General features: G+C 43.5%; 1 long non-coding RNA gene across 1 annotated transcript; it reads left to right on the top strand.

Moving 5' to 3' along the window:
* The first annotated feature begins 6,073 nt into the window (after positions 1-6,073).
* LOC128423017 (uncharacterized) lies at positions 6,074-20,221 on the top strand. The gene is made up of 3 exons (XR_008332646.1): positions 6,074-6,333; positions 7,606-7,668; positions 20,149-20,221. It is a non-coding gene; the product is annotated as an uncharacterized LOC128423017 (long non-coding RNA).
* The last annotated feature ends 7,679 nt before the right edge of the window (positions 20,222-27,900 follow it).

Below are 27,900 nucleotides of genomic sequence, written 5' to 3'. Positions count from 1 at the left end.
GTTTTATATAACGAAAGAACTTAAAGGAGGAGAGGAGGTTATTCCCTTGTTTGGAATATTATATTCACAGACGTGCAGCAACAGAGGAACAAGCAATCAGAACAGAACATAAAACATCTGGACAAACCCAGAGAGAGTTGGGTGGAAAAGAAAAAAGAAAAGAAAAGAAAGCATAGCAGATTAGATTTATTATTCATTTCATTTCCCTTCATCTTACAGGATCGCAGCCATGTGTTTATGCTGTGAAGCAAGCACATCTTTCCTCCAGTGATAAGTCTCTGTGAATCAGAGTGCACACAATCTCTTCTTGCTGAACCGAGCAGATCCTAGTTTCCTGGCATGCAGAAAATTCCTGGAACGTTTTTGGCAACGAAGCTGCAGCACTTATCAACTTTATGGAGAGTACATGCTCAAAGCCAAGGCAAATGCTCACCACTTAGTAATGCGGCTCTTACTAACTTATGTGATTATCGATCTCCTTTCTTGGTTTTAAGAGCTGACTTGTAACTAAAATAACTGTGAAGGGATTACAGTCATGAAATGCTGCTGTTGTACAACACCAGAATGAACTCAAAAGTCCAAAGGTCTCTCTGTCGTTCAGGACAAACTAGAAGTTAGGAACAGAAAATGGGTGTCCCCAACTCCATGCTTCCCTTATAAAGCAGTGGGAGCTGCCGAGAATAATCAGTAGGTGCCAGGTGGGTACTTCCTTCTCCTGTTAATCTTCCCCTGAAATAATGCCCCTCCCATTAAAAATACAGACTTAGGATCTTATATCTGCCCGGGGGGGGGGGGGGACGACCATATTTTGTGAAGGTTAAAAGGTAAAGGGAACCCTGACCATTAGGTCCAGTCGTGGCCGACTCTGGGGTTGCGGCGCTCATCTCGCTTTATTGGCCGAGGGAGCCAGTGTACAGCTTCTGAGTCATGTGGCCAGCATGACTAAGCTGCTTCTGGCGAACCAGAGCAGTGCACAGAAACGCTGTTTACCTTCCCGCTGGAGCGGTACCTATTTATCTACTTGCACTTTGACGTGCTTTCGAACTGCTAGGTTGGGAGGAGCAGGGACCAAGCAACGGGAGCTCACCCTGTGGCCAGCATGACTAAGCTGCTTCTGGCGAACCAGAGCAGTGCACAGAAACGCTGTTTACCTTCCCGCTGGAGCGGTACCTATTTATCTACTTGCACTTTGACGTGCTTTCGAACTGCTAGGTTGGGAGGAGCAGGGACCAAGCAACGGGAGCTCACCCTGTCGCGGGGATTCGAACTGCCGACCTTCTGATCGGCAAGTCCTAGGCTCTGTGGTTTAACCCACAGCGCCACCCGCATCCCTTTATTTAAGCCAATAATTGATGGAGATGGGAGAGGCATCCATAGGCTTGCATTATAAGGAATAATACCTGCAATCCTATTCATGCTGCTTGGAAGTAAAGAAACCCAATAAACTATGGCGATCCAAATATCAGTGGCTTGGACGGAGCCTATCAAGTTACCTTACTGCTCCACAACATTTCCCCGTCCCATTACGGACAAACAAAGTAAGCTCATGAGGCACTGCTCTTTAAATACAGATGATATAGAAAATCACTCCAAGTATGTGAAAAAGTGAATTTACAACAAGCATAGGAATTCAGCAACTGGAGGAAGGTGGTTGGGAGTAAGCTGCTTATCTTGGGTGGTGATAATCCATCTCTGGAAAGGTTAATAAGACACTGCTTCAGTATATACTTGAAACTGATGCACGTAGAACTTCCTCAGAAGATAAATATCAAAGTGTACACCTATCATGGTTTAATCTTTTGGAGCCAGGCCTGCAAGTCTCAGTTCAAAAGCCCACACATAACAGATTAAGGACTAACTTTGCTGCACTGAGGAAGAGCTCTGTCACTTCTCCTGCTTCCACTTTTAAAAGAAGTGTGAATGTCACGCACAGGAAGAGCCTCCACCAAACTGGCAGCTTCCAGATGTTTTGCACTACAATTCCCATCAGCCCCAGCCAACAAGGCTGTGCTGGCTGGGGCTGATGGGAACGGATCCAAAACATCTGGAGGGCACCAGTTTGGCAAAGGCTACACAAGAGGAAGAGAAGGTTAGCTTGGGAGTTGAAAGTGACCAGTCTCAAAACAGAAATATGAAGAAGCCTCTTGGCAGTTTCACTTTAGTTAGGAACTTGGCCAAGATCAAAGTCGGAAGAGTGCTTACTTTGAGAGCAACAGAGATAGGGATTCTCTTGTCTTTGTTTGAGACTGCTGGAGTTCAGCTCCTACAACAGGCACAAGCTGCTTGCTGATGCTCAGAGCTTCAGCATGGCAGATAACTGGGTGGGTCGTATTGTTCAGCTCCATTTATGTTGCAGATACTGCTTAATAGTTGCCAGGGATATTTATTTACTTGCTTACACAAGTCTATTCTAGAGGGTACTCCAAAATTACAATGGCTCCATTAGATCATGAAGCAATACCATTTTCATAGCAACAGTATGTTGTGGATTGTTGGGTCTGAAAGAGAAGTTCTTCATCTGAGAGATGTCTGGATTCCTCCCACACAAGACCTGAACAACATATAAACCTTTGTAGCACAGTAACAATTGATCATCTGGAAAAGTTACATTTTTCACAAATTTGCAGACTTTTCATTTGATGCAAGTTGCTTTAAGAACATAAGAAGAGCGTGCTGGTCCATTCAGTACAGTATCCTGTTCTCATAGTCAGGGGTGGCCTGTCCTGTTTCACCACCTGAAGCAAAATGAGAATTTGCTACTCCCTACCCTCCGCCTCCCCACTTCTGCCACTGCTGGAAAGCCCACCCCCACTCTTCTTCTTTCCCCAGGGATGCAGAAGACAAGCAACAATGCCACGTGCCAGAATGCCTCCCTCTCACCAGCAAAAGGGTGGCATTCCAGCGGCAGCAGAATTGGTGGGGCAGGTGGGGCATCGCCTTTTACACTTCTGCCGCCTGAGGCAGGTGCTTCACCTCACCTCATCAGTGGGTCTGCTCTGCTCAGTGGCCACAAAGATGCCTATGGGAATCCGCATGCATTGCTGAATTTTATCCTTGCAATACTTTATTTCATTTCTAAACTGTTCTTTACCTGTTGATTGCAAGATGGTGTACAAATACATAAAATTCCACATAATGCAAGTACAATAAACGTATTAAATCATGACAATAAATGCTATGCACCACTACACCAGGGTACAACCAGAATCTCAATAAGGTGCTGAACTTTTCATTATTGCCACTAATATTTACATGTTGCAGATTGGGATCATTGAGAAGAGGGGGGCTGGCTTCATCAGGGAGTCCGTCAACCATTGTTGTTGTTATATTGTGTACATTTGAGCTGTATATAGAAATGGCACATGTGGTACCTCTTGCATTTCACCCCCTTTGGGCTCTGCTATTTTTTTATTTTACATATTTTTTATTAAAAATTTATTGGTTTACAAAAGTATGTGCAATGTCTCTTTTTTCAAGTTACATTTTCTACAGATCAGTTTCATTTGTTGAGACATTAGTGTTACATTAGGAAGAAAAGAGGGAAAGATGTGGAGGGGGGCATGGTGAGTGGGGCTCTGCTATTTATACTTTTCCATTATTGTATATATCTACCCACTGCAGATCTTTGTGCACACAAAGGGGGCTCCAGTCCATGAAAGTTTCTGCTGCTGTAAATCTGCTTGAAGATGTCACATGATAGGACTTGAATATAGAACTCCCAAGTGCAACTTTACAGTATATTAATTGCCTCTCAAGTGCTTTCAATGATTATCAGGAAGGTTAAAATGGGAAATTTGGGCAGCTAAGGCCAGTCCCACCCAATCTGGATGTGCATGAGTAATATTTGAAGTTGGGTAGCACATGCAGAAGGAAGTCTATAGCTGCATACACACAAATACCTCCTTAACCCTCTTTGCTTTCCTTTTAATGAATTTAATTGGGTCTTTTTTCTTTTGGTCACTCCCATGTGCATCACATAGTCCTCTCTTTTGGCATGCACCAATGCACCATGCTGTCTACAGACAAGTAATTGTGTGTGTGTGTGTGTGTGTGTGTGTGTGTGTATTTGAAGGCAGTTTGAAAAAGGGATCACTGCTCTTGGCATGTACAACCCCACTTTAGCATCTTCTAAAGAGGACTTAGTATTGATTCAATCCCCTTTTGCTGCGGGTGACAACAATGGGGCAAAAGGTTATGTGTACATGAACGTTTGTGTGTACACATATGAAGCTTATGGACTATGCAGAACTGCATACCCCCCAATGTTACTCCGATCAAAATAGGGACATCCCATTCCTTAATGATAATTTTACTATTTATACCCTACACATCTTACTGGGTTGCCCCAGCCACTCAGGGCAGCTTCCAACAGTATAAAAACATATTAAAACATTAAACATTTTTAAAAACTTCCCTATACAGGATTGCCTTCAGAGAGCTGTGAGTCAGATAACTCCATACCCTCCAACATTTCTTTGTTGAAAATACGGACATCCTAAGGGAAAATGGGACATTCTGGGATCAAATCGGAAAAACCAGGAGGGCTTCTGTAAATCCAGGGCTGTCACTGGAAAATAGGGACACTTGGAGGGTCTGGAACTGGCAAAATTAACCGCAAAATTAAGAGAATCTAATGATGAGCGTTTTGTGGAAGAGTATTTAAAGAAATATTTTAGTACCACGAACTCGCGAGCAGGAACCTATAAGGAACAGAAGTAACTAGATTATAATACCGTGGTTATGATTTGATAGATAGAAGGCAGGAGAAGAGAAACAACTCTATGGAAGAAAGGAGGAAAGCGTCAAAAAAAGGAGACGAAATCGTGTTAAACATGTTAAATCTGAATAAAACATAACTGGGGGGGGGGACCCCGAAGAGAAGCTTCTCAAGGCAAGCGGGTTTGGGGAAAGTCACGAAAGGTCGTCGAATTGTTTATTGTTGCGTTTTATTTATACTTCCAGGGGTACGAGAGGCTTGTGGGCTCCTCGACCCTCGCCGCGCGACCTTCACAGGTCAAACTTGAGGCGAGTGAGAAGGGGGCGCCGTTCGCTTTTCCCGCCTCAGGGAGGCCTGGGCCTTCTCCGAGCTGCGCTGCGCGTAGTCTTCCGTCGGCGCCTCCTCCTCCTCTCCGGGTGTGTTCGGGTTGCGTGCGCCAGCCCTACCGGCTCTTTCTTTCCCCCCACACCGCCTGCCCCTCTTTCCCCGCGGCCTTGTGTGGGTGTTTCTGTGTCACAGCGCCGACTTCCCCCTCCCTCCCCCCCGGGCCACCATTTCCCCCTCCTCTCCACAGCAGGCGGCGGCGGCGGCTACTGCCTCTACCTCTCGCCTCCCGCCCATTCTCCTCAGATGCCCTTTGCCGCCGCCGCAGGTTTATTATTACAGTATGTGGCTGCTCCCCTCCCGCCTCCCGCTCTCCCACCCCGCTCCGGTCTGGGCTGGCGCCGCGCCGCGGCTGTGCAGATCCCCTTGGCTGCGCTTCGCCATTGGCACCCCTCCCGCCAGCTCTGCTCTTTATTATTTGTCTGGAAAGCGGCGGCAGCGGCACCCGCGGGTAAGGGGGGGGTGTAAGGGGGGGTAAGGCCAGTGACCGGCGGCTGAGTTCACCAATGAGTGCCCTCCGCTGGGTAGTTTCGGGCCTCTGGCACAGCAGCGATTGGGGTGGGGGGGATGGGGAGGCTGGGAAGGAGAAACTAAACTAGTTCGAAGCCTCCGCTGCCTCCAACCCCCCCCCTTCCCTGCTGCTGGGTTTCCAGCATTCCCCGGTCTGTGTGCCCAGTGATTGGTCGGGTGGTTCTCCGTCTGCTAGACAGGAGCAGAGGAGGGGCGGGGGAGAGAGAGCGAGAGAGAGAGAGGTTGGTTGGGAAAAGTGGGGGGCGGGGGAGACTTTGAGCTGCGGATTATTGCAGACTAAGCAGTCTGGCTCTGCAGCAGCAAAGGGGGAGGGGGGTGCGCGCGCTTGCAAACTGGGGGGGGGGGAGAGAGAGCTTGGCACCCAGCCAGCTACCATCAGAATTAGCTCATTGTTCAATATAACCAGCACAGGCAACCAAAGCCTGCGAGAAAAGGAGAGCGAGAGAGAGACCCCCCCTCCCCGAGCTCTTGCTGTTGCCCCCACCCCCTTTTTTCTTTTCTCCCACCCTCCCTTTGCAAGGCTGCCTCTGAAAGAGGTGCAGTCATTCCTACCCACACCCCCTTGCCCAACCCCCCTCTCTCCCCCCCTCTCCCCTTCTATAAATTCCCTGCTGTAGCATGCTGCCCTTTTTGAATCCACATTTGTGTTTCAGGTCATGTAGAAAGGACAGAAAGTGAGGAGGGAGCGGGGGCTTTTGTCTGTAAGTATATACGTTTCCCAGTCCAAATGCACAGATTTTCCTCCTTCTTCCCTACTCTTTCTTTGTTTGATTCCCTTTCCTTTCAGGGTTATTCCTCCCCTCCCGCTTTCTTCCCTTCTTTTACTTGACTCTGCTGGGGTTTTAACTCTTCTTTTTGTAACACTCTGCCCCCCCCCCCGCTTTCCATATTGCTTAACGTTTCCAAAGAAGGCAGTGTTGAAGAAGGAGAAACTGTGCAGCATATGTAGATTTAACTCTCTGTCTTTCTCCGCAAAGGGAGGATTTTTAAGCTTGGGATATTAATGGTTGCCTTGCCTTGGGTGTATATTTTTAGAAGCAGGCATTCTTCCTGCAACAGCCTTCTACACATTTGCTTGTGCAGCAGTTAAGCTTGGAGTGAATTTTATATTTTAAATTATGCAATTTATTTGGGTATGTGTGTGCAGATTCTATCATCTCTGTTTGGTTGAAATTTGGTTTGCACTGAAGAAGGTTAACATGTTTTACGTAGCATATCTTCTTAAAAAACCCCAAACCAAAAAAACCCAACAGCATGCAACCATATATTACGTTTATCCCTGTAGTCTTAATGAAATTTTGCATGTTAATAAAACAGACATTACAGGCTAAACTGTGTGTGTGTGTATATAATGAACTCACTCGGATGTCATTGAAGCTGTATTCAGAAAACTGTTAATCAGTTGATTTTCTTGTAGCCAATTGAATGAAACTCTCCTGCAAAATTGCACTGAAAGTTAATATTCTCACAGAGAAAGAGGTGTGAACTTGCATTTAGTGCTTGAGAGAGCTAGAGGTTATGTAATGCGGTACCATTTCCAAAAATATCCCCTCTCTGGGCTATTACGTTGTGAAAGTGTGACTGTAATGCTGCTGTCTTCAAGGAGGGAGGGGGGCGGACCCAGCTGCTAATGTGTCTGAGAACAATGGACAAGCTATGCAGTTGGCACAGAATGCACTATTTTCGTCTTGTCTGGTTTTTAAAGTGGGTTAAGCATTAGATGTAGTGTACTTCAAAGAGTCCAGTGTGCTAAGAATAGCATAGAGTTTTTGCAGACCCAGGTATCGGGGATTCTGCTATCCTATAGTTAAGCCTATAGACCACTGAAGTGCAGAGAAACATGATGCATAAGCACATGTGGGAAGATTGATTTGCAAGCCTTAGACATGCATCTTCCTTGCTGTTTGTCAAATAGCCTTTTGTATTTTTAAATACAAATAGCCATTTTCTGTTTTAATTTTAATCTTTTGCAGAGTGTTCTCCCTGTGCTGCTCGAAAGAACGTGCAGCCCTAAGTCTTAATTGAACCTGAGAATGGTAAGATTTGTTTTAGTATTTTATGTATTTATTAATTATAAAAAAAAACAGCTTCTGTTATAAAAATGAAATTGACATGCTTATTGCAACACATGTTCATAACATGGCCTTTAAAAATGCATCCATTGGAATTTTGAGGATCTGCCATTCAATGAATAATGCACTTGAAAAGTCCTTGTGAGTTGGATTTTCCATTTCCAGGCGTTTTGAAGGGAAACCTGGAAGTTTCTCTTGAAATGAGACTCAGAACAAGAGGAACTCCTTTAATGCACCACATGCATTAAAATATGCAAAATAAAAATGCAGAGCAGCATGCTAGCATATCTATTATTCCTTTGCTTTTAAAAAGTCATCAGAGCTGGTGCAGAAATAATTTATATTTTGTCTATCATATGTTCTTGCCACACAGGAGCTTAATTACATAGCCTTTTGAAAAGCTTTATCTGGACATCCTTGGGTAAAGCAGTTTTAACCCAAATGTACCCTACATGGTGGTGTTTATAGTTCTACAGTAGAAGTACACCAGCTGTAAAGTAATTTCCATGGGTTTCTCTTTTTAGTATCATTTATGACTTGGGTATTTGGAATTTTGCTCCCCCCTCCCCTTATATCCCTTTCTCACATTAAAGAGATTGCCATAATGACCCCTAATGGCAAACTCTGATGCCAAGATCGCAAACTGAGGAAATGGGTGGGAAGAGGATGGCCTCAACAGTACCACGTATATTAACCAATATATTATACTGTAAGGTCCAATAAATAATAATGATAACCAATGAATGAAGGGGTGGGTGGGTGTTAAGCAATGAAAGGGACCAGATGTTTAATGTCTGAGCATAGTCTGATGGGCCATTGTTAAAAAACATGGGATGTCATGCGGGGTGACTCTTTTATTGCCTTCTGAGCACGTTTCCCTTCAAAACTTCCTCTATTACCAAAGGAGGAAAGCAATGCAGACCTAGCAGCTTGACTGCAGTTACACTGCAATTACATTGTTACAAAATTGGTTCCAAAATAAAAGACAGCAGGCGGGATAGATACTGTGAAGAGATTTGTGTGGGGGAAAAGAAAAGGAAAAAACAAACTCCACAATCCTATGTACAATTAACTCTTTTTAAAAGCTGTTTATTATCTATTTCATTTGAATTGTTACTTATTTCATAAAATTTATACACCGCTGGATTGTAAACCAAACAAAACCTCAAAGCGGTTTACAAAAAAAGGTAAAAAATTGTCGGTTAATGTGATCATTTGTTCTTTAATTGTGTTTTAGGAATGTATCTATGTTTATTTAGTTGTTGAGTGCAACCACAGAATTGCAGGATATACATAATAAATTTACTAATTACTTAGAAGTAGTAAGCCCCGTTAAACACATGCACAGTCTTGCAGTGTGAAACAATTAAACCCAATAAAATAAGGAATGCATGACAGATTCAACTTTCTCCAAAGCATAATGATATATAAATTATTGTAAATTCTTTTTCTTTCTGGAATCCTTTACCTATGAAGTGCTTTTCTCCTTTATTAAATTAACCATTGTGCTAGAAAGCTATTATTATAATTGTTATTATTTATTTAGATTTATCAGTTGCTTGTAACCGGAATGTCTCCAAGTGACTTAAAATACTGTTTAAAACACAAATAGATCATACTTTAAAATGAAACGAAGAAAAAGCAACAACTCCATAACAGCCACAGGAAACTTTGGCAGCATGCTTTGTGAATATGGATTGTATAGTTAGAGATTCTTCAGTTTATTTCACCAGACATGAGTCTTCGTTTTCTAAAGCCAAATAAGACTTTTCATGTACTTTACTAGGGAAGATTAATTTTCAAGCAGCAAACAAGTGCTTATAAATGCCAGTTGAACCACAAGTGTACTAAAACTAACCACTGCTATGCATCTGTCATCACAACTGAGGACACAGAAGAGTCATTGTGTATATTGGCTGGTGCCACACAACTTCCATAAAGCTGCAATTTGTTCAGCAATCTTCCCTCAAAATAATAAAATATTGCAGTATGTCCTAAGCACATTCACAGGGAAGGAGGGTCCACTGATTACAATATCATTTGTCTCCAAACAAAGCATGGTGCAGTCCTATACATGCTTACTCAGAAGTAAGCTCCACTGAGTTCAGTGGGAATTACAGCTAAGTATGCAGAAGATTGGTGCCCAACTGTGTGTTTTTTCAGGATTACAGACTACTATGGATTAAAAACTCTGCCATCACAGAGCTTCTACACAATTGCTAAATTGCTGAAACTTGAGACCTTGTTCAGAAGGATTCTTATTATCTACCACAGACATTCCCTATTCTTCATTACTTCATACAAACACTTGAGTGGATCCAAAGGGCTGAGCGGGTCTTGGAGTCATGGGAGCCAACTCCTAGGGCCCAAGGTCCCTTTGCTCCCCCATAAAATATTTGAGGGGGCCACCCTCCAAGTCGATGGACATTCCCATTCAAATAGTGTATGTGTGCCGCATCGTGTGATCGATTATGTGGGCGAGGTTTATCTGCTCCCCCCATATTTTATTCAAGATGGCACCCCTGATTGGAGTCCGATTGTGGTCCCACAAAACACCTGATAATCCGCTCCTGAAGTCTGTGGAACTTTGGAAAGAAGCTTCAAAACGATGAGGAGCCTTGTATTAGGAGAAGGGGGGCAGAAAAAAAACCAGCCATAGCAAAGCCCCAATATGGGTGGAAGTGATTGTGTATGTCCAAGGAGTTCCTGGTTTCCTCACCATAGTTTTTCAAGTCAAGTTTTAAAAACGACCTAATTCTACTTAGCAGGGGCGCTAATGTCTTTAAATAACCAGCATCTGGCTTTGTTGAAAAACCTTGCCCTGAAGTATCTGGCTAACTTTATTATTTCTGCCCTCTGATCTGACCTGGAGCAGCACATGTAGAAACACCTGTATGCTACTCAGTGTCTTAAGCCTTATCTTTGATCTTGCCCTCAGTCATCATCCTGGCTATGCTTCAGCAATTAGCCCCTGGCTTTGACCCTCTTTTCTTCTCCAGTTACATCTTTCTGCTGTGCCCTGCACTTTGGCGCTGGCCCCCGGCACAATTGTTGTCTGCCCGGTAGCCTCTGATTCTGTCTTGTACCCAAACTCTGATCTCAGTAAGTCTAACTCTCATCTTGCCATGGAACATGGCTGCTTTTTGTGCAGGTCGGTCACTCCCACAGTTCTTAGTTCCCTGCAGGCCTTGGAGGGATTCAGTGTGCATCATGCCCAAGAAATCTAATGTGGGCAGCAGGACTGTGCTGCCCCCACTTGCTGTTAATTACATTCCATTTCCTCTCTTGCTCCCTGTGAAGCCAAACCTAAATCAACATTCATAGGGATGTTAAATACTGAGGTATGCTCCTGTCCATTTAGTGTTTTTCCCCCTTCTATAGGTTGGGGGACAGGGTCATGTGATGTGCTAATGCAGCAGGTCCATTTCCTGAAAGGCGCATGGCTCCTGCATGTGGTCTCTGCAGATAAAAATGAAGTTTAATGTGCTTGTTTGGCATGGAAACTGAAGCGGAGTTATTTGCCCTTCATATTTCAAGAGTCCCAGATGGGCCGTGTGTACATTGAAAGGATTCTGCAGGTGGTTCCCCCTGCTGTATTGCAGGGCTGCCCCGAAGAAAAGCCTGAGGCAGAAAAGTCTCCCCTCCCCATCTGTTTACAAGTTAAGATGCATTGAACTCTTGGCCTGTCAACTTACTTTGGCGCCTGAGGCAGAAAACTCCGCAGCTGTGTCTCTGTCTTGCTGGCACTAAAAATGCAATAACTGACAATCTGTTACCCTTTTATGACATCAAAATCAGCTGCCTGTGGGGGCTGTCTCATTCTACCTGAATTGGGTCATGCACCCAGCCCCCCAAATCTGCGTGTCTGGATGATGGAAGGAACGGAACCTGAAGCAGGTGCCCTTTGGCACCATTGTCTAAAAATACCTGCCTGTCTATTTCTCTCTCTATATATTTATTTATTATCTTTGTTAGTTTACAAGTACAGTGGTACCTCTACTTACGAACGTGATACATTTCGGGGTGCCATTCGCACCCCAAAAAGTCTGTAAGTACAGCACTGCTATTGCGCATGTGTGACGCGTGATAGAGCGCTTCTGCGTGTGTGTGAAGCACGCAGATCCCTTCTGCGCATGTGCGCGGGGCGAACCCAGAAGTAAATGCTTCTGGGTTTGGCACGTTCGTAAGCTGAAAAGCCGCAACATGAAACAAACGTAATACAAGGTATGACTGTAAGATTAGACTGTCAGAGAACTGGTCCATTGAGCCCAGTGTTGTCTAATCTTGTGTGGCAGCATCTCTAGAAAGACTCAAGCACAGATCTTTCCTAATCCTGCTATCTGGGCCCCTTTTTGTTGGACCTGTATCACTGAGCCAAAGCCCTTCCCCTCAGTCTTGGTGTCTGTGTACACATATGTAACTAGACACATTATCTTTCGCCAATCCTAATGGACATCTGCAAGTATTCCCCACCACCACCAAGGAAGACCAGCTTCTTGCACATGCTGTAGAACCGATAGCACTGCAGAAGTAGACCATTTAAACTCTCTGTGAAGAGAAGCACAATGCATAATTGTTTAGTGATTTTGTTTGTTTGTTTGTTTGTTTATGTAGCCATTTCTGTCCCATTCTTGTTTTGCCTATGAACTACTGAGAGTAACTTTCAATGGCACAAAACCACAATCGTATAAATTAAAAAATACAATAATAATAAAACAATTGAAATAATTTCGATTTTCTGGAAGAAAAGAGCAGCCACATGCGCTGAGTGAATCCTTAGTCTTATTCCTACAAAATCAAAATATAAATAAGGCTGCAATATTATACATATTTACTGGGGAGTAAGTCCCATTGAGCTCTTCTAAGTAAACCAGTATAGGATTGCACTGCATGGGTACAATCCTAATCCATTCTCGTAAATGATGGTATATCATACATGGTATATTTGGGGGACAGTTTGTCCCCAAGCCTGTTCACAGTAATGATTTTGCCTTTGCAAAGTGGCTCTTAACTCCTTCCAAGATTACGGCACTGCATAAGCAAGTACAAGTTATGGTAAGGAACAAGTTTTTTATAGCTTGTGTGTTCTGTGTAGGTAGTATAGCTAGTTTGTTTTGCAGGCTGCAACATTTTAGTTTAAGAGTTCCTGCATTTTTCTTCTTTATTGGCTAGGTTTTTCATGCCGTATTTAAAATGGTAATGCATTTCCACTGTCCGCACCCTGACTTTTCTTTAATATATTAAGTAGCTTTTAGTTAGCTACATTAGTTGGAGTAGGGGAAGGCGACCAACATAACCATAGTATGAGCTGGAGTGGGAAGAATTACCAATAGCAAAGAAAACAGTACTGTAGTGCCATATTATTGCAATAGGAAGGAAAGCTTGTATATTAGCTCTAACCAAAACATGAGGTCATAATTTTTTGAACACAAGGCGGTATTATAGTTACTTTAGCTAAACTGAGGAGGCCCAGACTTGTGTGCACTAACTGAGCCACCAAGATCTATACCTTGTGAAGAAAGTGACCAATGGTAATCACTTTGGGATGCAAACCTGCACACAGCTACTGTAGAATAAAATCTGCTGAAATTAATGGGAATTTTTGAATCGCAGCCTAAAACAATTTCTGACTCATTGAAAAAAATTATAGATGACATAATATCCTCTGAAATGTACTGCGGCTAGGTGCATAATCCTGTGGAACGAATCTTCTAATTAATATCCGCAGCTGAAGAAGAGGAAGAAAAGGGGTGAACACAAGGAAGGTGTTAAAGGGGGCAGGTGGGATTTACTTATCCGCATTTAGTTGCTTCCGGCCTGTTAATGTTTAGCAACTTGAGTCATCGTAGGTATCATAGAATCAAGTTGGAAGGGACTCTGAGGACTGTCTGTAGCCCAACCCCTGCAACTCAGCAATATGCAGCTGTCCTGTATGGGGATCAAACCTGCAACCTTGGAATTATCAGCACCATGCTCTAACCAACTGAGCTATGCAGGCACATCATACGGGGGTGGGGAACAAAGAAGATCTATAGAAGAATGCCAGCGCAAATGCAACGCCAGAGAATTTGGCTATGAAAACAAGAGAGGGTTTTTTTCATGGAGGCCTTAGCAATGCCATTTACCTTTACTGGCTCTCCTTAACTAAAATAAAAAAAATCACCAGCCACACACTGCTGGGCATTGATTACTACTATAAAGTTGAGCCAAAAAGAAGGCTGGCTTATTTCCAGTAAGGAAAACTACGACAGAATAGCATCCTTGTTCACAACAGCTGGCTGGCAACCACAAAGTCTACACGGCTGTACTGAAGTTGCTGAGACTTCCACTTCTGCTTGTCTTCCTCTCCTGCCATACTGGTCATCTCTAGTTGCTTACAGTCAAAGCTTTCTATACGAAGGAGTGATCCACAATAGGTTTGGGCAGAGTGGATGCTTACACAAGTTGGCCCTGGCACCTTAACTGCTAGCTGACAGCCTTGCTGAGAAGGATCAAGCACCAGTTCATATCATGCCAGCTCGTGTGCAGGTATACTCATATCACATCTGGGTGTGCCCCATGTGGATCTTGTGAATAGGTCTCCAGGAAACAAGACTGTCTCTGGTGTTTGCTTCTTGCAACTAGTGCACTCCCTTTCATCTTGCTCTATGTTAGAACATGTCTTTGTCGTTCCCTATCTCCCTGAGCATCTAGCTCTGAAGTGCTTTGAGAAGCTATAGGGGCCTCTGCAGGCTGACGGCAAGTTCTATTTATAAATTTAGTATGTCACAGCAATACACTAGGGCACTAGAGCAACAAAATGCTTTCTGTCGGTTGCCTAGATCTTATCCTGCCTGCAGAATTCTGTAAATATGAAGGGCGCTGTTTTTCCTATATTTTTGTGAACCAGAAAAAGTTGACCTCCTTATTGCCTAGCTAGTTATCAGTGTAGAAAAGTCCAAGATATTGCCATCTCTATCTACCAGATAATGAATATAAGACAGAATGGGACTTAATTCAAATTGTTGCCTTACCAAACAAGTTAATCATCTGGTCTATTGTAGTTGAAAACTACAGTGGTACCTCTGGATGCGAACGGGATCCGTTCCAGAGCCCCGTTCGCATCTTGAAGTGAACGCAATCCACGTCTTGTGTGGGTCGTGATTCGCCGTTTCTGCGCATGCGCATGGTGTCATTTTCAGCGTCTGTGCATGCGCGAGTGGCGAAACCCGGAAGTAACGCGCTCTGTTACTTCCGGGTTGCTGCGGAGTGCAACCCGAAAATGCTCAACCTGAAGCTACTTCAACCCAAAGTATGACTGTACTGTATAACTAAGGCCCAAACTAGATGCTATGTGAAATGCATTTACATATTTCATGTAACTGTTTTCCGCCACAAGGGAAGCTACCATTAGATTTAGAGCAGAGGTCGGCAACCTTATCTGAGGATGGGCCGGTTGACGCTCCGTCTGTCGGAGGATGGGCCGCAGCGTGTGCGCACGCACTCTCTTCTGGGTTGGAGGAGCGCCCGTGCGCACACTATTTCCAGCGCTCCTCCGACCCGGATGTGCACTGGAAATAGCATGTGTGCATGTGCATAGGTGCTTCTACGTCCCGCACGCATGCACACACGCTATTTCCAGTGCACATGCAGGTCAGGGGAGCACCCGTGCGCATGGGCACAGGCGCCATCAACCCGGAAGCCAATTCCCGCACTGCACTGCGCCGCGCCGGTAAGAGCGGGCAGCGACAGGGGTTGCCATGGGCCAGTTAGACAAGCCTCGTGGGCCGCTACCAGCCCGTGGGCCTTAGGTTGCAGACCCCTGCTCTAGAGGTCTTCCTCCTGAGATGTATGGCAGCTTCAGGTAGGGAATATTCTCAATGGCCATGGTGCTATGTGAAAGTCTTAACTTCCACCTGAGGCAGCACAATCCTGGTTCTTATCTTCCCTTCTGGTTGCCGCTCATTTTGTTTTTTAAAAAAGCAGATACATGAAATGCACACTTCACATATTGCCCAGTTTTGCTTTAATGTGAATTGACATTTGGGAGAGAGGGAAGCAAGATTTGTAAAACAGTTTGGCCCTGTCTGCATTATCTGTTTACCATGGCATCAGTGATGGAGGTTTCCCTCAAAATCTGACAGGATGTGGTTGTCCCACCCATAAGATACCTCTCTGTTTCCAGTCTTAGCTTCCAAATCTCCACTTCCTAGCCCCTTTCCTTTCTCACCTTCCATTGTTGCTGCGACACTCCTTCTGATTGCATTAAAGTAATCTAACAACTGAATTTAAGTGTCTTTAACAGAAGCATGGCAAATGAAAGATACGAGGGGATGCCTTCTTCTGAGCCGTGCCATTATTTAAGCTTCTGTGCTTTTAAATTTCTGTGCCTCAACATTTACTTAAAGTTCCAAGAAGCGGACAGAGCAGTCTATTTCTGGACCACTTCCACATGTTCTTATTTCTAATTCCATATTAATGTGCTGTTGAAAAAAAATCCATGTGATTTTTAAAAATTAAATCTGTATTTGCAATTTTATGAGGTGGTCCACATACTGGCATTTTAAAAAAGTTCCCATCTCACTCTACCAGTAACAGCTTTTCCCAAGTGGCCGGAAAGCCTGGCTGATGCTGTGACAGCCACACACTTTCAAAATAATGCTGCCATTTTGTTTAAAGGCCACCTCATAACACTGCACATTTTCAAAGGCAAGATTATCATCATCATCAATTTACAAATCACCACCTCAACAACTGTCTCATGGCGGCCTACACATAAGATGATTAAAAACAGTTTAAAAACATGAAACAGCAAATACCTGAAACCCTAACAAGGAGACACTTGTGGAAAAGACCAACTGGGAAGACTGTCAGAACAGAAATATCTTCAGCTGTGCTGTATCTCAACAGGAACGCTATTCACAGAACAGCCACACTAAAAGCCCTGTTCCAAATTACTGCAGAGTGGGCTTCTGTGATTATTGGAACTTGCCGGAAAAGCTCAACCACAGCAATTTACTGGGATATGTAAGGGATGTCTCTCAGATAACCTGGTGTAGAAGGCCTTAGGCTAGTTCTCACACATTGAACTTGGCCCAGTAGCAGATTGGCAACTAGGCCAAATCCTTCAAGCAGGGTGTTCTGTGGTGGCTTTGCCTCCACAAACAACCTAGCCACCAATTCTGCACCAGCTGCTGCCTCTGGACCAACCTTAAGGGTAGTCTCACATAGAGTGTATTGTGGTAATCCAGCTATGAGGTTACCAGTACAAGGACATCTGTGGTCAAGCTATCCTGATCCCGGAATGTATGTAGCTGCCTTATCAACCAAAGTTGGTTAAAGCATTCCTAGCCACCAAGGACACCACTACTGAGATAGATAGACAGAGATAGATCCAGGAGCACCTCCAAACAGCACACCTCCTTCAGGGAGAGCATGATCTCCATCCAGGGAAAGCACCTTCCTGGACCCAGGAACTACTCACCCACAGAGGTTCTGTCTTGCCAGGATTCAAACACTATTAGCGCTCATCCATTTCATTGCTGCACCCAGACACAGGTTCAGGGCCTTCTCAAGTATTCTCAGTTCAGATGTTACAGACAAATGGAGTTGGGTATCATTGGTCCAAAGCTCTAATGACTGCTCCCAATGGGTTAATGGAGCGTTGGAAACCTCACTTTGGACTGAATTAGTCATGACATCTAGATCACTAAGGAGACAAACAACTTTGTCCTCAAAATGCCCAGAAAGCAACTCACAGACCATCTCTGAGGTGTTCAAGGCTCCTAATATAGGTGTCAACAGCCTATGGACCACCCTGAAGAGCTCTTGAGGACACGATGGAAGCAGTGATGTAGGCCTTCATTGCTGCTTTTGCCGCCACACAGTAGGCACAACTATGTGCTGTGGCAGAATCTTAGAAAATGACAGGATCCAAAAGCTAGCTAGCTGCAATCCAATCCATACATTGGATTTAGTTCAGGTCATTTCACTTCAGAATATGAAGCAGATGAACTCTTCAAGCATCCCTATGTCAAACTCAATCTACCCCAGACACAGCTGCCAAATCAGTTTGGCAAGAGTTATGGAGGCCCTGAATACCTGAAGGAGCATCTCTACCACCATCATTCAGCCTCGACACTGAGGTCCAGCTCTGATGGCCTTCTGGCTCTTCTCTCACTGCAAGAAGTGAAGTTACAGGGAACCAGGCAGAGGGTCTTCTCGGTAGTGGCGCCCACCCTGTGGAACGCCCTCCCATCAGATGTCAACTCCCATCAGATGTCAACTCTTAGAAGACAGCTGAAGGCAGCCCTGTTTAGGGATGTTGTTAATGTTTGATGTTTTATTGTGTTCTTATATCTGTTGGAAGCCGTCCAAAGTGGCTGGGGCAAGCCAGTCAGATGGGTCAGGTACAAATTACATAATGATTATGATTTCCTAGTCCAACTCTCCATTCCCAATCTGGTGTTTGTAAGTTTCCAGTGAAGTAAAGGGTATGATTGGGGGGGATCATTCACAACCTTGTTTAAAAAAAAAGGTTGGTTAAAAAAAACCCCAACCCTCAGTTCTTCCACTTGCATTTTCCATTTGACTTCTTGCCACATTTCTTTTTTCATATGAGACTTTGGCTTAGAAAGGAAAAATGTTAAGTTACTATGCCGTGAAACCCTATGCATATTTATTAGGAAGTATGCCCCACCAAGTTCAATGAGGATTACCCTCAGGTAAGCGTGCAAAGGGTTGTAGCTTCACAATTTGTGGTATCTGTACAAAAGGAGATAGATTGGGATCTTCAGGATTTCTGCTTTTTTTCTGTTTCAAAAGTGAGGGTTTTTACACCATTAGCTTTCTTCCAGTGGTAGGCATTCAGCCACAATAGTGATGGACAACAACAAAGATTGACAGGCAGAATTTTGTAGATTAATGAAATAAAAGCAGCAGACATGGCTGCTATGCATAAATGCCCAACTAAGTGTGAATGATGGTTGTGAAGGATTTAAGACCAGAATGAAGAAAGAGTCATGCCATCGCCTCTCTGAGGATAGCTCAGTGTGCCTGACAATAACTTGGCATTTGAGGAGACAGGTTTCATTTCTGATTTGGAGTAGTCAAAATTGTAAATGATCAGATATAAGCATGCAGCAGGTATTGCGGGAAGTAAGACCCTTTGCTGCCTGGGGAGTTCACCCCCTCACATAGTTGAAATTAAGCTCCAATGATGCCAGATTCTGTGAATACATGGCAAATTAAGTTACAGGTGTCACATACACTGTCAAACTGTATTAAAAACAGGTTTATTTCAGTATCAGCTTAGTTCAAAACCAGGTGAGCAAAATGGTGTGTGGATAAGATGGTGCAGGGCATTTCTCTGGGTTAAGGGATGCCCGAAGAATGTACAAAACTGCTTTATACAAATTTAGACCAATAGGTGGTGATAGACTGGCTTTTCCTCTTTGCCCTGTGCTCCTACCTCTCCCCTCCCAGACTTTGTGCTTCATACCGCATCATCCTTACCACAAAATCTGAAGCCCAGCCATAGCATTATTCCCCAGAAGCAGTGATTGGAAGAAGCAGGCAGTCTGTGGACAGGTGGTCAACATTTCAGAAATTCTTAATCCTATTGCTTCTGTGGTGGGCTTCTGGTAAAAAGCAATGAAATTAGGAATTGTGCAAAGAAACTCCCTGAAAAACTATACTAAAATTTGTCGTTTCCCTACAACCACAAACTGATTCTTAAAAAAATAATTCAGATTCAACGATTTTTCACACAGTGGCAGTTACTACATCAGTTTACAGAGCAGGGGGAGAGAAGGGAAGCAGGCCTATTGCATCGCTTCTGCTGAGAGACCAGCTGCCTCTGGCTCTCCCTTGGCTGTCACTTGGTGGCAATCATCCCACCAGACTTCTTGATCTGTGTCCATCAAAGCTGATAACTTTAAGAGCTGGTACCTGGTGTTGCTTTTTCTTCATTCCTTATCCCGTTTTCTCCCCTTGGGCATTGTATCTTTTAGATTGTAAGGCTGGGTGTGAAGACTATGTTGCTCGCTATTTTCTAAGCTGCTCTGGGAGCCTTTCTTGTCCAAAGAAGCGAATACTAAACCGTTGGTTGCTTTCCAGGGCTGAAGATGGAGGCTGTTCCTCACCCAAGCCCTACATGGAGATTCCAGGGGATTGAATTAGGGGTCTTTAACATACAAAAACGAGTTTGACCATTGCACAGTGTTTCTAGGAGATTCCTCAGAACCTCAGTTAGTGGCCTCTCTTGTACACCCTGTTTCAACTTTTTGCTAGTCAGAAGAACTAGAAATTTGCTTTAAAAAACTCTGGGGAAACCGAAGGCTGGTGGAACCACTGGGCACCAATGTGGACTCTGCTTGCATTTTGTTTCAAATGATGCACTGCAATTCTGCAAACGACCGCAACCTCATGATTAATTTTTGTTTCATTGTATTAATATTTCTGTAGGTTTATCATCCAAGGTTCACAGAAAGCCAGAAGCACATTCCAATCAGCCATGAGCATGGAGGGTTTCTTCAGGTACTTTTCAAAATATCTCAGTTGGCATTTTAAAGCTTGAACTGTGTGTTTGCATAGAGTCTTGGGGCTAGCTGCACACACTCCCACACATAAATTACACGCAAACACATGTTACAGAATTTCAACAGCATTTTGAAGAATTGAAAACGGGCTGAAATATTACAGTGGCTACACATATTTACATGCAAGACATATTTGGCCCCTAAAGTTAAATCTTCACTACCTTTGAAGTCTTCATTGGAATTAAATACAAGTTTTTGATTGTATTGTTGATAAATAGTAATACTATTGTTAAAATGGCTTTAGGTGTCTTAAGTTGTCCTGACAAGTTTAAACAGCCTTATATTTGTTTTATTATGTCCAGAATTGGATCTGAAATTTGCACAGGATAAAAATTGTTTCCTCAAAGCCACAAAACATACTGGTCTTATTTTCTTATCCCTCTTTACTGATGACTCAGATATTTGGCAGCAAAATTGGCAAGTAAGCAAAACAGTGAACAGCTGAAAAATAGTTTCAGTTATAGTCCTAGAGCCGTCCAAAGAAGATTCCCACAAACAAATCTGTCATTCAGGCAACAGCACATTTTCTATGCATTTCATTGAAGGAAATTTCTGATCTGCATGCTGGTTTATATTATGACATGGAAGTGGTTTTATATTATGACATGGAAGCTCCTGCAGCCAATCAGAAGCTGCGAAAGTCACGCCAGACGTTTGGGTACCAAATAACGTTTGCAAACCAGAACACTCACTTCCTGGTTTGCGGCGTTCGGGAGCCAAAACGTTCGACTCACAAGGCATCTGGGATCTGAGGTATGACTGTATTCCAGTGTCTGTTGCTGCCACTGTGCCATCGATTGGATCTTTCCTCCCCTGTGCAACATGGTAGTGTTATGGTAAGGCACAGGCAGTATGGTCTAGGGACAGAAAGCCTTGTTCCCAGGGTTGTGAATATCACTTTATTACCCTTATCGTATGCGTCTGTCAGGTAGAGAGGAAAGCTTGATCCATACACTCTTTTGGCTTCGGCTGGTGGGAAGGGTCACAGTTCCTTCCCCTCTGGCTTCCTCTCTGACCATGTGGAATCCAGGAGGTCAGGCGCTGGCCAAAGGCCTAGGTCTCAGAAGGACCCTAGACCAGCCCAACCTGCCCCCTACACACTGCTGGGCCTGGGTGGTCATGTTTGGTTATGGTGGCCAGATAGCTGAGAAATCCTTCGTTCTCAGTCTCTCCCTTCTTCTTGGACCATCTGATGGGGAGAACCAGCTGCTAGCTGCCTCTTTGGCCATGCCATTCCCCTTGTGATTCTCCTCTCTGCTCATCCCTCCACCTTTTGCCCTCTGAATGATGGGCTCTTCTATGGCATCAGGAGGTGTTGGCAAGGGAGAGGAGCCCTCTGAACTCCCACAGTGTGATGAGAGTCTCCATTGTAGGGAGTAAAACTGAATAGAGGATTGCCAGCATGCCACTGCAGCAATAGTTCAATAGGATCAATTTGCTCATTTATTTTCCATAGTGAAGCCTCTGGTGAATGCTTTGGGCTGGCAAAGTGCCCTGTGGGTTGCAGTCTCAAAAATTTGTTACTTATCTCCCCTCCCCAATGTAAAGAGCCACCTCTGAAACCTAGGGAGACTTCAGAAATTGCTTCTTCCAATACAGTGGTGCCTCGCAAGACGAACGCCTCGCAAAACGAAAAACTCGCAAGACGAAAGAGTTTTCCGTTTTTGAGTCGTTCCGCAAGACGAATTTCCCTATGGGCTTGCTTCGCAAGAAGAAAGCCCATAGGGAAATCTCCGGGGACCTCTTTTAAATGCTGGCGGTGGGGAGCAAAGCCTTTCGCCCCCTGCCGGCCTTCAGAAGAGGTCCAGGAAGGCCGGCGGGGGCCGAAAGGCTTTGCTCCCCACCGCCAGCATTTTAAAAGCGGTCCGGGATAGCAGGGCTTTCCCGCTATCCCGGACCGCTTTTAAAATGCTGGCCATCGGGAGCAAAGACTTTCGCCCACCGCCAGCCTTCAGAAGAGGTCCTGGACCTCTTCTGAAGGCCGGCGGGGGGCAAAAGTCTTTGCTCCCCCCCGCCTGCCTTCCTGGGACAGCGGAGACTTCTCCGCTGTCCCGGGGCGATCTTAAAATGCTGGCGGGAAGCAGCGAAGCCTTCGCTGCCGACCCCCAGCATTTTAAAAGCCCCGGGACAGCGGAGACTTCTCTGCTGTCCCGGGGCGATCTTAAAGCCTTTACCCACAGCGCCACCCGTGTCCATATAGAAATAGAGAACCTTTATAATCACAATCTTAAATTAGGTTTATACAATTAGAGCTAATGGAACATAACAGACAAATAGTGAAAAGGGCTCAGTCTTCCAATTTCATGAACTCCTCTTACTAATCTAAAACAGCCTTATATAATGAAGGAGCAATAAAAAAGAATAGATTCATGAATTCAGAATTGCAGACAAAAAAGCGCTTTCTCTTTCTCATGGACTAGACAAGTGGAAATGGTTTGCAAGGAACAGAGAGACTGTATTTGCAGATCCTAGTATGGTCACATGGGATATATATATATTTAATCTTATGACTGTATGGCAGAATTTCAGGGTTGGGATTGTTTTTACAGCTGAAAAGGAACTGCACAGCACAATACTTTTGGCACCCTGCCCAGATCTTTCGTCTGTCTGTCTGTCTGTCTGTCTCTGTTGCTTGCATGTTAAAATTTTTAGTTTTCTTCCTATATCCGCTAAGAGTAAAAAAAAGCCATGAATAAAACCAAACGACAAGCAAAAACAATTGAGGAAATAATTGGTTTATTTAAGGGAATGTTCTCTAAAATGCAACAAAAGGAGCTTTGAATTCTAAAGATCCCGGGCCAAATTCTCGTGAACCGTAAACCAGAGCTTTAACATAAACACATACATTATTTTAAATTTGAAATATGTCTGTGAGTTCTCAGCTCAGGAGTAGACAGGATCATAGCACAAAACTTAGCGCTGTGTGTGTGTGTGTGTGTGTGTGTGTGTGTGAAAGAGAGAGCGAGAATTGTATTGCACATACAATATGTACCGCTTCTAAATCCACAGTTTCTTAATTGTTGGGTTTTCCTTATATCAAGAGATGAGCAAGTTCTTTCTCTTGACTTAGCATTTTTACTGTGATTGCCATGCAGGCAGCCTGGCCATGTTCACTTCCTGGCGTGAGGTCATATTAGATCAGTACTTCTGGAGGTAGGGGACCGCTGCGGGGGAAAAACAATCTCCACAGATTACGTGGTTAAAGGCAGCAAAATACTAGGAAATGAGCCACTTCATCTCCTCCATTTTATCCACAAGGAACAGGAAAGTCAACATGGGGCCCATATGCCATGTCTGGCCTGCCAAGATTCTTTCTCCTCCAATTCTTCTTAGAACAAATGGCCTGCTGGAGAGTTGCCACATGGCGTCAGGGCAGGAGTGCATGATCTCAGGGTGAGGTGGAAGACTCACTGCAGGGAAGGGGAACCCGTGGTCCTCCAGATGTTAAGTACAGTTCTCATCATCCCTTGCCATTGGCCAGGCTGGCTGGGGCTGCTGGGAGGTGGAGTTTTGTTAAGTTGTGGGTGAACATATCAGACGACACAGTGATTCTTCAACAGCTCTTGTTTATTCAGAGGCCAGAACAGAACTGAACTGAAGGACTCAGTCAGCCTGCTTATATAGAGCTCCAGTACCACGTTACTGTAACAACTTCCTAAAACTATCCAATCACTGAACGTCACTTTCAACCCTTCATTTGCATAACTATCTACAGTATCCCCCTGCTGGCCCAGGGTGAGAACTTCAGTACATAACACGTTTGAATGAACCACAAGTTCCTCACCCCTGCCTTAGTTCATTGTAAATAGTTCAAGGGCTTTATATATGCCCACCCCTGCCCCAGAATGCTGCTGTTTCCACCCAGTGCCAATCTGCCTTCTGCCAGCCCCTGACATAGAGCGAGGCCACTGCTGGTTTGTGTTCCAGCTGATGACCTCCCTTTGCTGGTGTTGCAATAAAATGGGACTGGGCCGCTGGATATTCTCTTGAGTGTGTATAACTGCAGAGACAGCTTGAATTAATAATGTACGACAGTTGGATTCCAGCTTCAAGATAGCTTTGCCTGAACAGGCTCAGCGGTAGGGCCATAGAGTAGCAGAATTATTAGCACAGCAAAAAGTGCTGGATATGGAAAATCATGAATATATGAGATAGGGTTGTGGCCTCTCTCCCCCCCCCTCCACATTTTTGCTTGGCATAGAGGCTAGGAAAATATTCTGCAGCCAATATTCAAGAGTTTGCTATTTCTGAGTTAAAGAAAATGAGAGCAAACAAGTTTGGATAAGGGCAAGCAAGTTGAAACGTAAACCGGATAAGATGGAGGTGCTATTGCTGATCTGAATGAAGGGAAGCAACCTGTTTTAGATGGGAGGGCAATCCCCTAAAGAATCCCATTTGTTACTTTGTGTTTCTTGTTATAATGTTGTATATATAGATATTCATTTTTAAAAATTGTTTTATTGTGTGTTATGTGAATCACTTGGGGATTTTGAATATTATCAGTACGTATAGAAATATTATAAATATATAAGAAGACTGAAACGAAACCAGGTTAATATAGAGGTGTGAAAACTGATTTCTGACGCAGAATTTCAAGAAAGAAATGTGAGCATTTAATACTTACTGGAATTAATATATCCTAATTTTCAAGACTAATGAGTCTAGCCCATTTACATGTAGCCACAGAAAAGCAAATATATATATATCTATTTAACTATATATATATATATATTTAACTATCTTGGTTGCAATCCTGCACACACCAATCATATTTATGTCCTACCTGTGTGCTGGATTTCACCTATAATGATGAGGACTTTGTGGAATTTATTGTTAGGACTTTCTTTCTGCAGTGTCTCTCTGCTCAAGATAATGCATAATAATGGGCTTTACTTTAAATCTCGCTGACATTAAATAGTAAACAGGCTAAACATAGGCTTAAAGTTAGAGCCAGGCTTAAGCACTTGGTATAATATATTATAGGAACTAAGAACTAAACATTAGAAGTGACAGTGTGGGAAAGAAAGTATTAGCAAGACGATCTAGATAGCAAAGCACAGCTTCTGGCAGCATGGCCTGCTAACCATTCCTTACCACTTTGAGAGAATAAATATGCCTTTCAGTAAATTATTGCAGGAAAAGGCTTCATTACTGGGTGCCAGGAGCCTAAGAAACAAGCCATTTAAGAAGGCAGGAGAAGGCAGGCAGCAAAAAGGTACATTTCAATAACTAGGCAATTTTTTGCAGCACGAATGGATTTTCTGTGCACCAAATTAGAAGTGCCAGTAAAAATGGAGCCTCTGATTAACACCCAAATGAATTTATTGGCAGGCAACCTTGTTAGCATTAATGTTCTGTGCCTTTGAGTGATGGTTTAAAGCAATCTTCTTCATGCTATTATCAGTAAGTTACCTCCCTCAGACGTGTATTAGTCGCACTTAATATGATCCTCACCTGGTCTGTAAATTTATGCAATCAGATTTTACCTTGTTTGTTTTTTGCACACTTGCTTACACTTGGCAGTTTGTGTGCAGAGCACGCAACCAGGTGTCTAACTGCCTTAAGCATCAGCCTTGCACAACCACATCTTTGCATCCAAACATATCCAAAACATGCAGAATAAGAAATGCACTTGTTGTGGAGTTTTGCAGATACATTAAGAACAGGAAGCCTTCCCCTCTTGTGCAAACACTCTATATTGTTTTCTTGCTCAGAAAATAACAGCTGTTCCTATGTCAGCTATCTGGGGTTAGGTATTGTTCTTTACTTGGAGAAGGCCCCTGTGATCCTGGAAATTTTATTGGGAAGGAGCTATCCAACAGATGGGGGCCATACTCTTCAGTGTTGCAGAAAGAAGAAGAGTCATTAACTATGAAAATGGTAGCGATTCCCTTCCGGCCAGAAGTCTGAAACTTTATACTGAGGAAATTTCATGTACTTTGCTGCGAGCTCCTTGGAAGCAGGGTGCGATACAAATGCAACTAATAAATAATACTGCCCTTTTGCTTTCCAAGATGTAGGAAAGAAAAAGCTGTGTAATGCTCTACCACTTTGTTACACTAGCCAAAGGGCAATCTCTGTATGTTGGGATTACTGGTGCTATAATTGTGAGGAATTGTATGTACCATATTGACAGGGTATTCAGCCAAGATGGAAATTTCCCAAGACCCAGAACTCTAGAAAGCGAATTGTAGTGTGTGATGTTTTCTCCATTCATCATAGTTTTTTGATTGCATCATGTTTGGAAAACAATATCCTAAACAACATTCTTCCACCTAATACTTTGAACTTAAAGTAGTGTATACTTAATGTTTAAACCAAGTCTGTAACAAGTCAAATGTATGTAAGGGAAAATGTTTTTTTTTAAAAAAAAAATCCACAAAAAAACCAACATTGGTATGGTAGAAATGCATCTAACTCTTTTCTCTCCTCCCACTCTGCTTGTGTAGGACAACCTACCCATCCCAAAGGAAGTCAATCGCAAAAAGAACGATAAAGTGGAAGCTCCGCTCCTGGCACCAGCAAATCGCTATGGACACCATTTCACCAAAATAAATTACCTCTCCTCTTTTTAATCATAACTCCTCATTTGTATTAAATATGATGTATGGGTGTTGATGAGGTCATCATGGTGTCATATATCGGGAATTGTTTCTGTGTAAATCATACGAAGAAAATTACGGGACTCTGAGCCTTTCTATAGAGAATTACAGTGGGGGGAAAATACGTATCATGAAACCGGTTTATAACCATTCTGACTCAAGTCAAAGCTCTCAGAATTTCACACTGTGAATCCAAGTTTACAAACTTTACAGGTGGGCCTTCAGGCCTGGTTCTACCACAACAATGTCTTCCACTACTCAAAACTCAACAGACCGCATGCAACTGGTAACTTTGCTGCCTCTTCATTTCCATGATTCCGAACTGCTTCTTGCAGAGGCTGAGAGTCCCCCTTTTTATTTCATTTTAGATGTAACAAGCCTAGTAGTTTATTTTCATCGATTGTCTGTATATCTCTATATTTTATCCATGTACTCTTTTGATGTATAGAAGTAGTATGAAACTCATGGTTTCCTTGTGGTAAGTGACTGAGATGCTGCCACGGGATTTGAGACACTGATGAATGGTGCTATTTTGGACTTTAAACGTGCTCCTTGGCAAGGTAGCTCTGATGGAGTTATTTTTAATTTCCATGTTCTAAGAAGGTGTTGGTACTTCGTTCTCGTTCTTTAGACTGGACTGACTTGTTTCCTTGTGTCTTCAGTGTGGCTTTCTTATTCAGTGTTGTAGGGTGAGTAATTACTATTACAGTAAGTGCGGAACCGATTCCCACCTGGGTGTGCTCACAAACTTGAAATGGTAAGTGGGAGCAATCACAAAACTGTAATTTACTACGAGTTCCTTTCTGCCACCCTGCTTATATCATTTGGATAAAGAATAGCAATAATTTTCATACGGTCTTTAGGGGTCTTCTTAATGTTTTTTGTCTTTTTTATTTATTAGGAAGGCTTTTTTTTTTTTAAGGGAGGGTTAGCATGTTTTTACATGTCCTCTTAAAATCAATAAAAAATTGGCTGGTTTCCCCCCTCCCCCCAAAAACGTAATCGTTCCTTTAAAT

Source organism: Podarcis raffonei, chromosome 11 (genome assembly GCF_027172205.1).
Source record: "Podarcis raffonei isolate rPodRaf1 chromosome 11, rPodRaf1.pri, whole genome shotgun sequence".
Classification (NCBI taxonomy): Eukaryota; Metazoa; Chordata; class Lepidosauria; order Squamata; family Lacertidae; genus Podarcis; species Podarcis raffonei.
This window is presented reverse-complemented; position numbering and strand designations above follow the sequence as displayed.